Source organism: Triticum urartu, chromosome 7 (assembly GCF_003073215.2).
Source record: "Triticum urartu cultivar G1812 chromosome 7, Tu2.1, whole genome shotgun sequence".
NCBI lineage: Eukaryota > Viridiplantae > Streptophyta > Magnoliopsida > Poales > Poaceae > Triticum > Triticum urartu.
Genome location: NC_053028.1, coordinates 718,556,292 through 718,567,610, shown reverse-complemented (window position 1 = coordinate 718,567,610; position 11,319 = coordinate 718,556,292). Strand labels below are relative to the sequence as shown.

The 11,319-nt window shown below is 50.3% G+C and overlaps 1 long non-coding RNA gene across 1 annotated transcript; it reads right to left on the bottom strand.

The window, feature by feature from the left end:
• Positions 1–8,463: 8,463 nt before the first annotated feature.
• On the bottom strand, positions 8,464–11,061 carry LOC125520814. Its single transcript, XR_007288869.1, has 6 exons — positions 10,900–11,061; positions 10,306–10,817; positions 10,092–10,194; positions 9,462–9,610; positions 9,235–9,342; positions 8,464–9,119 (listed from the first exon to the last, which is right to left on the bottom strand). It is a non-coding gene; the product is annotated as an uncharacterized LOC125520814 (long non-coding RNA).
• Positions 11,062–11,319: the final 258 nt, after the last annotated feature.

Sequence of the window (11,319 nt, the reverse complement as noted above, 5' to 3'; positions counted from 1 at the left end):
TGGTGAGCAGTTTCGATAGGTTCCCATCCAGTGTCGTTATCAAGTGAACCGGACTTGCTTTGTGGTTGGTTGGCCGAAGCTTCATCTGCGCCGACATCCCAGTCCTCACGTCATAGATGACGATTTGGAAACCAAGATACGTTAGCCAGTGGAGGACGCCGCCATGGAGGATGGCAGGGTCACCGTACAATTTGACGGACCACCATGGGATGTCATGGTGTCTTGCCTGAGTAGTAACAAGCTCCCATGTACTAGAGGAGGATGTGGTGACGTGTACTTTGATGTTGCCTCCGTAGCTATTGACAAAGAGCAACATGAAGGTGTCGTCCATGCCATCCACGGTGGTGAGTAAGACATACTTCTGTGAGGTATGCCTCCTACTTTGGAAACTTGGCGGTTTTGATAGGAAGGTGCGGTGGTCGGTCATGGGATTGTACACACAAAGGTCAGAATTGTGCTTGGACTCGGGTTGCATAAAGATGTATTGGCGGCTGAACAGGTCCCACACTAGGAGGGGTCTACGGTGGAGGATTGCGGCGAGACGTCACTGGCCGGTACTCGAGAAGGAGGTTGGCGGCACGGCGTGACAGTAAGGGCGAGAGGTGGTCGCATAAGGATGCGGCAGCGGTAGTAGGTGGGTGCACGAGGGTGAGACGCTTCCTTAGGAGAGAATCCTAATTTGTTTTACTTAATGAAAATACTACAATAAGGTTTGTCCGGCTCCGGCGAGGGAGGGGCGATGACAGCGGCACATCTTCGACTCGATTCAGTGCTTGTAGTCGTCGCTAGGTGGTCTACGGATATACATATAATTTTCATTATTTTTAGTGTTCACTATACTATCATGATTTAAGGTGAATAGATCGGAAATTTTTCTTTTAATGTTCACCTAGCTATCTAGAACGTGCTTGCCAAACGCACTAAATTACTCCCAAACTAGGCCTAAACGGACACTGGTCGAGCACATAACTGGTCTACCCAAACTAAGCCAATCGTCTCTCTAAAAAAGTGAGCCATGACTTATAAATTAGAGTGAATTCCACTTTTTACCCCATATTTGTACATTTGTGACACTAATTACCCCGTCGAGTGAAAATTCGTCTAGAATACCCCTTTTGAAAGCTTTGGACCCTTGTTTTCTGATGCGTGTCCATCAGGTAAGGTGTGAGGTGATGCTCCGGATCCAAAAATATGTGGGCGGCCACAAGGAATGGAACAGATAGACAAGAGAAGCTTGGACAAGATCGCCAATGATGCCCTCCGATTCTTACAGATTTTTTTACGAATCAATGACGCAACATGCCGATCCTATCGACCATAAACAAAGAAAATGTAAAACTGGGGTAAAACCGTGTTAAAAGTCTCCAAAATCTGATATTTCGATAAAATTTCCGCTAAATGGGGTAATATGTGTCACAAATGTACAACTACAAGATAAAAAGTGGAATTCACTCTATAAATTACGCGCCTCGTCCATCGACTCGTCTACACTATTCACATCTTCAGCACCACACCCAAAGCTCTGTAGCTTTTCGCCAACACCACCACATCCAATGCTCTGAAGCTTTTCGCCACCATGGTGCGCGTGTTCGTGTGCGTGGAGGGCGATGCCATGGGGGCGATGAATCAGTTGATGTTCTTTTAGGGTCTCTAGGTTGACAGTTTTCACAGAAAATGATATTGTCAGGGATGACCTTAGGCCATGAAAAAAGTTGTGCCAGCATACTTAAATAAATTATAAAAAATGATTCGTAGACATAAAACCAACATGGACAGGGGGCAAACGCCCCCCCGCCCCCCACCCTCGGCCGTACTTTACATGGATATGGGATATGTTGATATTGTTGAATATATGGTTTGTACATGTCTATTGTATGGTCTGGTTCACCTCTTAGTTTTTGTATAGTTGAGGTAGAGGCCCACCTTGTACTCCATATATACGTGCGCTATGCACCGATCAATACATCGAGTAGCATTACCTAAATAATCGTTTCCAACATGGTATCATACCTAGGATCCTAAAACCCTAACTACAAGCCGCCGCCGCGATCCCATCGCCGCCGCCGCTACCCGCCGCCGCCGCCACTTCGGGCCGCCCCCGCGGCCGCGCCTCCCCGCCGCCGCGCCGCCGCCCCCCGTGTGCCGCCGCCGCCTCACGCTTCCGCCCGCAACCCCGTCGCGCCGCCACCTGCCGCGCCGCCTTCCGCTAGCCGCCGCGCCGCCACACACGCCGCCGCCTCCCCTCTGACCATGGCCTCCCCCGGTTCCTCCGGTACCACCCGCAGCCGCCGCACCAACCCCTTCGAAGGCCCCGATCCTGTCGTAATCCGCGATCTCAACATCCTTGCTCGGGTTCCGGTCGTTCTCGATCATCTCACCTCCACCTACTATGCCTGGAAGACGTACTTCTCCCTTGTGTTCCGTGAGTACAATCTCCGGGATCACATCGATGGCTCCGTGGACTCCCGCTTCATGGAGGACGACGAGGAGTGGACGTCCATCGACGCTACCCTCATCCGCTGGTTCTACACCACCATCTCGAAGGACCTCTTTCACACGGTGGTTTCCGCCGAGGATGACGCTCACGCCGTTTGGACTAAACTCAACGGCCTCTTCACCGACAACGCGCTCCAACGCAAGGTTTTTTTGCACGGTGAGTTTTTTGGGTGCCAGCAGCTTGACTCGTCGGTGGACGATTATTGCATGCGCCTCAAGAAGCTTGTCGACGAGCTCCGTGACCTCGGCGAGAAGGTCTCCGATGAGCTTCTCCTCAGCACTCTCATCGTCGGCCTGAACGAGGACTTTGGGAACGCCACCTCCAACATCCCCCTCATCACCAACCCGATCTTCCCCAAGATCGTCGCGTACCTAAAGCTGGAGGAGAGAAGGATGCGGATGTCGCGCACCTGGGCCACCCACACGGCTCTCACCGCCGGGACCCGTGGCGGTGCGCCGCCCACCGCTCCGGCTCCCCCGCCACGGCCCGCCCATGCGCCGCCGCCACCCGGGTTCCCCTACCCCGTGGCGCCCCAGGCCCCTCCGCCGCCCCCCGCCGAGCAGCAGCAGCGCCGGGGCGGGCGTCGCGGCCGAGGAGGCCGCAATCAGCACCAGCAGCCGGCTACACAGGGCGGGGCGCCGCGCCCGCCGCAGCACCAGCTCCCGCCGGCGCCCTGGCAGGCCGGCCAGAACCCCTGGACGGGGGTGGTACACGCATACTCCATGCCTATTCCGCGTGCCCCCGTCCCCGGTACGTGTCTTTGGCGCCCGTTCAGCCCCTCATCAGGCTATGTACGCGGCCCCTCAGGCATATCCGCCGGCGCCGCTCTACGGCCCCTCGGCGGCCTATGGCCTGCCCTCGGCCGGTGGGTTCACGGCGCCGCCACCGTAGCCTCTGCCGTCGGCCCCGGCCCTCCCGCCGGCGCCCTGGGACCCCGCGCTGTTAGCGGCCCTCCACACCGCCCCCATGCCACAGCAGTACACTGGCGGTGGCGACTGGTACATGGACACCGGAGCCATGGCTCACATGGCCGCCAACCCCGGTAACCTTCTTACCGCTCATCCCGTTCGCACTGCTGCTCGCATTACCGTGGGCGACGGCTCTTCCATGCCCATCACTCATGTCGGCCATGCTGCTTTTCCTTCTAACTCCCTTCCATTATATCTTTCTAATGTTCTTGTTTCCCCTAACATCATTAAAAATCTAGTTTATGTTCGTTCTCTAACACGTGAAAATCCTGTCACCGTTGAATTTGACATGTTTGGCTTTTCTGTTAAGGATGCCCGTACCCGGATGGTGCTCCACCGATGTGACAGCCCCGACGAGCTCTACCCGGTCCACTCATCCACATCCTCCGTCGCTGCACCCATGGCGCTCTCCGCCGGAGTGGACCTTTGGCACGCCCGTCTCGGTCATCCCAGCACCGCCACCCTTCGTCATATTCTTCGTAGTTTTTCATTCACGTGTAATAAGATCGACGATCACACTTGTCATGCTTGTCGTCTCGGCAAACATACTCGTTTACCCTTTAGCACTTCCTCGCATGTTGCTTCATACCCATTTGAGTTGATTCATAGTGATGTTTGGACATCTCCTGTTGCTAGTAACACGGGCTATCTTTATTATCTTGTTATTCTTGATGATTTTTCGCAATATGTGTGGACCTTCCCGTTGCGGCGAAAGTCGGATTCTGTTGCCACTCTCACCGCTTTCTACTCCTATGTCGCCACGCAGTTTAGTCGTCCCATTCATGCGTTGCAAACAGACAACGGGAAGGAGTTTGATAATCTTGCGATCCGCAACCTTCTCGCCACACACGGCACGATTTTTCGTCTCACTTGCCCGTACACTTCGCAACAAAATGGCCGCGCGGAGCGCGTGCTTCGCACTCTTAATGACTGCGTTCGCACCCTCCTCTTTCACGCCAACGTGCCACCACGTTTCTGGCCTGACGCGCTCGCCACAGCATCACTACTCCTCAACATCCGTCCCTGTCGCACTCGCGGGAACTTTGCTCCTCATCATCTCTTGTTCGGCACGCCACCCTCCTACACCGAGCTTCGCATCTTCGGTTGCTTATGCTACCCTAGCATCGCTTCCACTACTCCTCATAAGCTCGCACCACGGTCCGTGGCCTGCATTTTTCTCGGCTATCCCCCCAACGCCAAAGGCTACCGCTGCTATGGTCCTATCTCCCATCGGGTCATCACTTCCCGACACGTTTACTTTGATGAGATGGTTTTTCCGTTTCAGCAGGTACCTTCGGATGTTGCGGCCTTGCCCGCTCCTGGCGACGGCCGCTCGAGTGCTTCTCTCGGGCCACCTCCTGGCTTTGAGGGTGCCCCCCGTGCCCCGGGTCGAGTTCCTCCCCGGCTGGCTCCATTAGGGGCTGCACCCCTCCCGGCGCCCGCGACACCCCTCGCGCCGTCCTCGGCGCGGGACTCCTCGGCGCTCCCCGCGCCCTCGCCGGCCGCCTCGCCCGTGACGCCCTCGCCGGCGGCCTCGCCAGCGGCCTCGCCCGCGGCCTCGCCCGCGACTTCAGCGGCGGCGGGCTCTTCTTCGTCATCGCCCGTCGCCCCGGACTTGCTGCCTCGCCCGATGACTCGCTCTCGGGCCGGTACCTTCCGCCCGAGTACGCGGTACACCAGCGATGAGTATCTTCTCGCTGCTTCCGCCTCTGAGCCGTCCCCTCTCCCATCGTCAGCTCGAGCCGCCCTTCGGGACCCTCATTGGCTCGCTGCGATGCAGGAAGAGTTCGATGCGCTCCAACGGAACCGCACTTGGCAGCTTGTCCCTCGACCGCCTCGTGCCAACATCATCACGGGGAAGTGGGTCTTTTGGCATAAGACTCACCCAGACGGGACTCTCGAGCGCTACAAAGCTCGCTGGGTGGTTCGAGGCTTCCGGCAACGTGCGGGTGTGGACTTCACCGACACCTTTGCTCCGGTTGTTAAACCGGGCACGATCCGCACCGTGCTTCAGCTGGCCGTCTCTCGAGCTTGGCCTGTGCATCAGTTGGACGTCTCCAACGCCTTCTTGCACGGCCACCTCGCCGAGCAGGTGTTCTGTGAGCAGCCCACCGGCTTCGTCGACGCCACACAGCCGGATCATGTGTGCTTGCTCTCCCGTTCGCTTTACGGGTTGAAGCAGGCGCCTCGGGCCTGGTACCAGCGCATCACTGGCTTTCTGCAGACGCTCGGATTTACGTCGACCCGCTCCGATGCGTCCCTCTTCGTGTATCATCACGGGGTTGACACTGCCTACTTGTTGCTCTATGTCGACGACATCATCCTGACGGCATCCACTGTCGCACTTCTCCAGCGGCTTACTGCTCGTCTTCGCGATGAGTTTGCCCTGAAGGATTTGGGGCCCCTTCACTACTTCCTCGGCATTTAGGTGGTTCGACGGCCAGATGGGTTCTTTCTGCACCAGCAGCATTACGCCCATGAGCTTCTCGATCGTACCGGCATGCTTAATTGCAAGCCTGCTCCCACACCTGTTGACACCAAGGCCAAGGTTTCAGCTCTGGAGGGCTCTCCCGCATCCGACGCGGCCTTCTATCGCTCCATTGTGGGTGCCTTGCAGTACCTCACTCTGACGCGCCCCGACTTGCAGTATGCTGTTCAGCAAGTCTGCCTTCACATGCATGCTCCGCGTGATTCTCACTGGACCTTGGTGAAGCGTATCCTCCGTTACATACGCGGCACCCTTTCCATGGGACTTACACTGACGGCCTCCGCCTCCACCGACTTCATCGCCTACTCTGATGCAGACTGGGCTGGCTGCCCGGACACACGGCGCTCCACTTCGGGGTACTGTGTCTACCTTGGGTCGTCCCTGATCTCTCGGTCTTCCAAGCGACAGCCCACAGTCTCTCGCTCGAGTGCCGAGGCAGAGTATCGGGCAGTGGCTAATGCCGTTGCTGAATGCTCTTGGCTTCATCAGCTGCTCCAGGAGTTGCTTTGTGATGTTCACAAGGCCACGCTCGTCTACTGTGACAACGTCTCCGCCGTGTACCTCTCCGCCAACCCGGTCCATCATCGACGAACGAAGCACATTGAGCTCGACATACACTTCGTTCGCGAGCAGGTGGCCCTTGGGCGCATCCGGGTCCTCCACGTCCCGACGGCGCAACAGTTTGCCGATGTTATGACAAAAGGACTGCCTACTTCTGTTTTCGAGGAGTTCAGGTCCAGTCTTTGCGTCTCCGGCGACGCTTCGACTGCGGGGGGTGTTGAATATATGGTTTGTACATGTCTATTGTATGGTCTGGCCCACCTCCTAGTCTTTGTATAGTTGAGGTAGAGGCCCACCTTGTACTCCATATATACGTGCGCTATGCACCGATCAATACATCGAGTAGCATTACCCAAATAATCGTTTCCAACAGATATCAATAATCTTCCTGATGAGGACTCGGAAGTACCGCCACTCCAAGGAGATAGTGTTCCAGCCAGACTTCACATCGTCGGCATGAACAAACCTGCTCATGAATGAACTATCATTCTTTTTTGCGATATGGGTAGAAGTGTAAGGGTTCAAAAGTACTAATGTAGTATTAATCAATGATGAAATAATTGGGTTCAATTGCTAGTGAATTCTATCGTAAGGTGTTTGCTATTTGTATTTGTGTGCTATGTATTTATCCTCATAAAAAATATGCTGCTCTCTCGCCGTGTCAAAATATCATGTTGATCACAAGATCCGTATAATTATTTAATTAGGTTTTACTAGGTTCTAGGGCTCTATAACATAAATTTTCCAAGTCCGGCAGGCAGCTTAGAACACATGAGGGTGCAGTTGGTCTCCTAAAAATAAAATTTTACCATAACCGCATACGTCACATAACCTGAACAGTCCAAACCAGAGACTCCTTCTCGAAACAACTAAAGCCACTCGAGACGATTCGGGGACGTCTAGGGGAGACAATTCCACCCGAATGCTCAGCCTCGACGTACAGTGCTTAAGGGACTTTTCTACATGGATAGACCTTGATCCATCCGCACGCTCCTTAGCCATCCCAAGCCTATGGACTCATACTTCTCAAAAGTACTTGTGCGGACAGCTTGGAAACTCCAAAGGAATTCGGGATCTTTTTGAACGAGGGTTTCAAAAAAATCAGTGGTTATGGTCTTTAACTTCAACATATATAGTTATAATCATTTATGTTCATGCATCTTCTTCTATAAAATGCCTTATGTTTCTATATAAAATAATAGAAGGCCAATTCGTGTTGTTGATGTATGATCCGGTTTGAAAGTCTGAACTCTGAACCTAGGTGTTTGATCACTGACTAGTCTGAACAAACTTTGTGTGTGTAGCTCAGCTTCTGTTCTCTGCATGCATTTCCTTCCTTCGTTGGATCCGGGTAGGTGAATGCCAAATCAGTCAGTCGATCGTCTCAATCCACAAAACACTATACTACACGTACCACTGTCATCTCTCCAACTCTGCTCTTCTACACGTACCACATACAAACCATCATCTACAACTGAATCTGAATCATGCCCAAACACCTACCGTAACAACAAACTCTGCTCTACGCATGGAGGCCAAAGAGTCTCTTCTCATGGAGGTTGCTGGAAGAGACTCAAGGATTTATAAACCACAGATAGTCTTCACACATCCTTCCAATTTTTTTCTTCAGATTCTTCATGTTACTGCAAGTGAACTAGGGTAGAAATCACAAATACTCTGTTTCATCCCCATGCAGCTACAGTATTGCTCGTTTTACCGACACAACACAATCTTACTGTCAATAATACAAGACATGACAACTAAAAATAAAGAAGAAAAACTTGTGGACTAAACATCGAATTCATGTTATGGCATCAGTTCGGGTTTTGGCTCCATTGCCATGAAGGTCTTGCACTGCACTCATGCATGCAATTCGATGTAAGGAAAGCAACATGTAAAGAAATTCAATCAGAATGAAGACAGAACCCCTTAATGCATCCAAGAAAAAACTGAATCTGCTATAGCCTACAGTATTATCGTGTTTCCATATGGTTTTTGGTCATCTGTCATATAGAAGAGAGGAGTGATGATGATTATCCATGTCTCAGGACCAAATTCATCAACAGAACAAGCCAAACATTGATTGTTCATCAAGGAAGGGAACCCTCTCTGACAGCAAGTCAAGTCTTTCCACGGGCAGCGAGTAAACTAGTCTACTACTACTAGTATTGCATACGGGCAGCAAACATCTACCAACACAGCCCACCTTTGCTGGAAGGAGAAGTCTCAGACCCATTTCTTTCTTACTCTGGAAACAGAGGATTAAGAGAGAGAAATACAAACTCTCCCCTTGCTGTTCCCCTTACAATGATAGTTCCTGATGATATGATAGCCGTCATTCTCCTCCTGCGCCTTTCGCCGCACTCCTCTTCCACCGCCACCCCCACCCCCCCCCTTTGCAACTGTCAATCTCCGCCTCCCTCTGCACCCAGGATTTGGTGGTACTCGTCCACCTCTTCTCCATCTCCCATGCCCCTCCACCTTGTTTCAACAGGGCCCGTACCCAACAGTAAGCCGCAAGACTTCAGGCAAGCCGGACGAGCAGCATTCCATTGTTGTGAAGCAAACGCTGATCATTTCGCCACTGCCTTCCATCTTATATGTGCTGGCAAAGAGAAGCAACCCACAAAAAAAAAACGTAGTTAAGCACTTGTCACCGTTCTTGCAGGGGAATATGCAGAATGAACCAAACGCTGGAGAACGGTACAGTACAACCATACATGCAAAGGTAAAAATGATTGGCCTGGTTGAAGTTTTTTCATTGCACTGACTTTCGATCAAGGAGCCACCAGTGTCGTGGGCTGAAGAATGAAGATGTGTTTGGTTCACTACAACCAAGGAAAAAAAATAGGAGGAGGAATAAGTCAATAATAACTATATAACATGGCGTGGGACTTCATAGATACACCAAAATTTAATAAGGATACTCAAGAAGTCGGTAACGTACAACTTGAAAACCCTTTTTTTGTGTGGGAGTTACAGTAGCAGAAACCGGCTGGCTCACATTCGATCCGCTGCTTCAAATGAGATTGATCAACAAAACTGTAGTCACATCATAATTTGCAGTAATTAGCTCCACTGACAGTATGGATCTGACTGCAGTAGGGAAAATGGCAATAAGAGTTAGGCACTCACAAATCAGACACTAGTTAGGCAAGATTCACATGTAAGCAACTAGCAGCAACTAAATTCTTGTCACAGCAAGCATCCTGATCAAGTGTTGGCTGATCAGATCAAAATTGCACTAATTTTGTCACAGATACGAATGCAAACAAAATAATAATAATTACAGTCAGTCTACAGATTAACAAAACTAATGCTGACAAAATGGAGATCCTCTGAAAACCTTAAGAGAGACTGCCCTGGATTGTGGAACAGAAGTATTTTCCAACTCTGTTTACTAGACTGATGAAAGAACAATGGCAAGCTTAACAGAGGTAATTTGTGTGTAATATTTTCCCAAGATGCAGAGGTCAACAAATTTCTATGAAATATAAAGCCAAGATGCAGATGTCAACATAATAAGATTATTTTGATTATTCCTAATAGGTTCTGAAATATGCACACAGCTTATTACCTCCACTATAGCTTCAACCATTCAGTATTTCAACTACTGTGTGTAGTTCCAGAGTTATACCACATGCCACGGCCATCAAGCAAAGGAAGAATCTTTGTTCGGTCTGAAACTTTGAAAACACAAGTCCATTCACATTCTTACTTTTGTGCAGAAACGCGAACAATTACAGAACCACCTTCCATATAGATGCAAAGGGCGAACATACTAGACAAACCTTTCAGTGATAGCCCGACATCTGAATATATGAAGTTAGATCCAACAGGTAGTACCATTCTTGTCTGGCGGAACAGATGATATACCAACTAAAATAATATCGTAATTGAAGTAAGTTTCTGAGAGTACATGTTATTTGAAATAGGAATGCCTAAAAAGAGTGAACAGCTGAAAAATGTTATACCTTTCTTTTGATCCTCAAACCTGAACTTTCTAGGTACACCACCAAGTCTTTGTGAGTAACAACCATATGAAAACGCTAAGTACCAGGAACCATGGCAGAGCAAATATGAATGCTAGAACACCTGGCATCGAGAGTAATGTAGCAGTGGGTGAGAAATTGGCAAACCTTAATACCAGTAGCGAAGCACAGAAGTCTCGCTTATTATGTGGTGATATTCTGAACCTCACACCCAAAGTTGCCAGGTACACCCTCCAAGTCTTGACGAGTGATGCCGGCCAAAATTTAAATGCAAATTACAAACAAGCCTATGAGAACAAGGATAAGAACACCTGCACAACAAGTCAAGCAAAATGTTGAACGCCAGAAAACCTAGTAATGATAGCATGTAGCAGTGATGAAAAAATTGCAAACCTTGTATCAATAGCAGAACACTGAAGGCTCACTTATTCTCCAATTATTCCGTGGTAATATATTGATCCCGACAGTCAATTGAGTAGTGTACACGAAGTCCCGATGAGTGATGGCTACCGAAATTTAAATGCAAAGTATGTAGAAGCCTACGAGTACAAACATAAGAATACCTGCACAGAAATAGAAACAAATGGTGAATACATGAAAGGTTTTATGATTTTCGTCCAGGAAATAAAACAAAGAAACTCCCATAAGGCATTAACTGAAAAAGTATAGTGATTCTATCAACTTGGATGTACGAAGACAAGGCACATGGAGAATCAATTGTTTCATAGGAGAGCCATTTTCACTGCTCTGGGAAGAAAAATGGCAATCCGATATATAGTACAAGTGGAAGTTGTTATAACTGGTATATGGTAG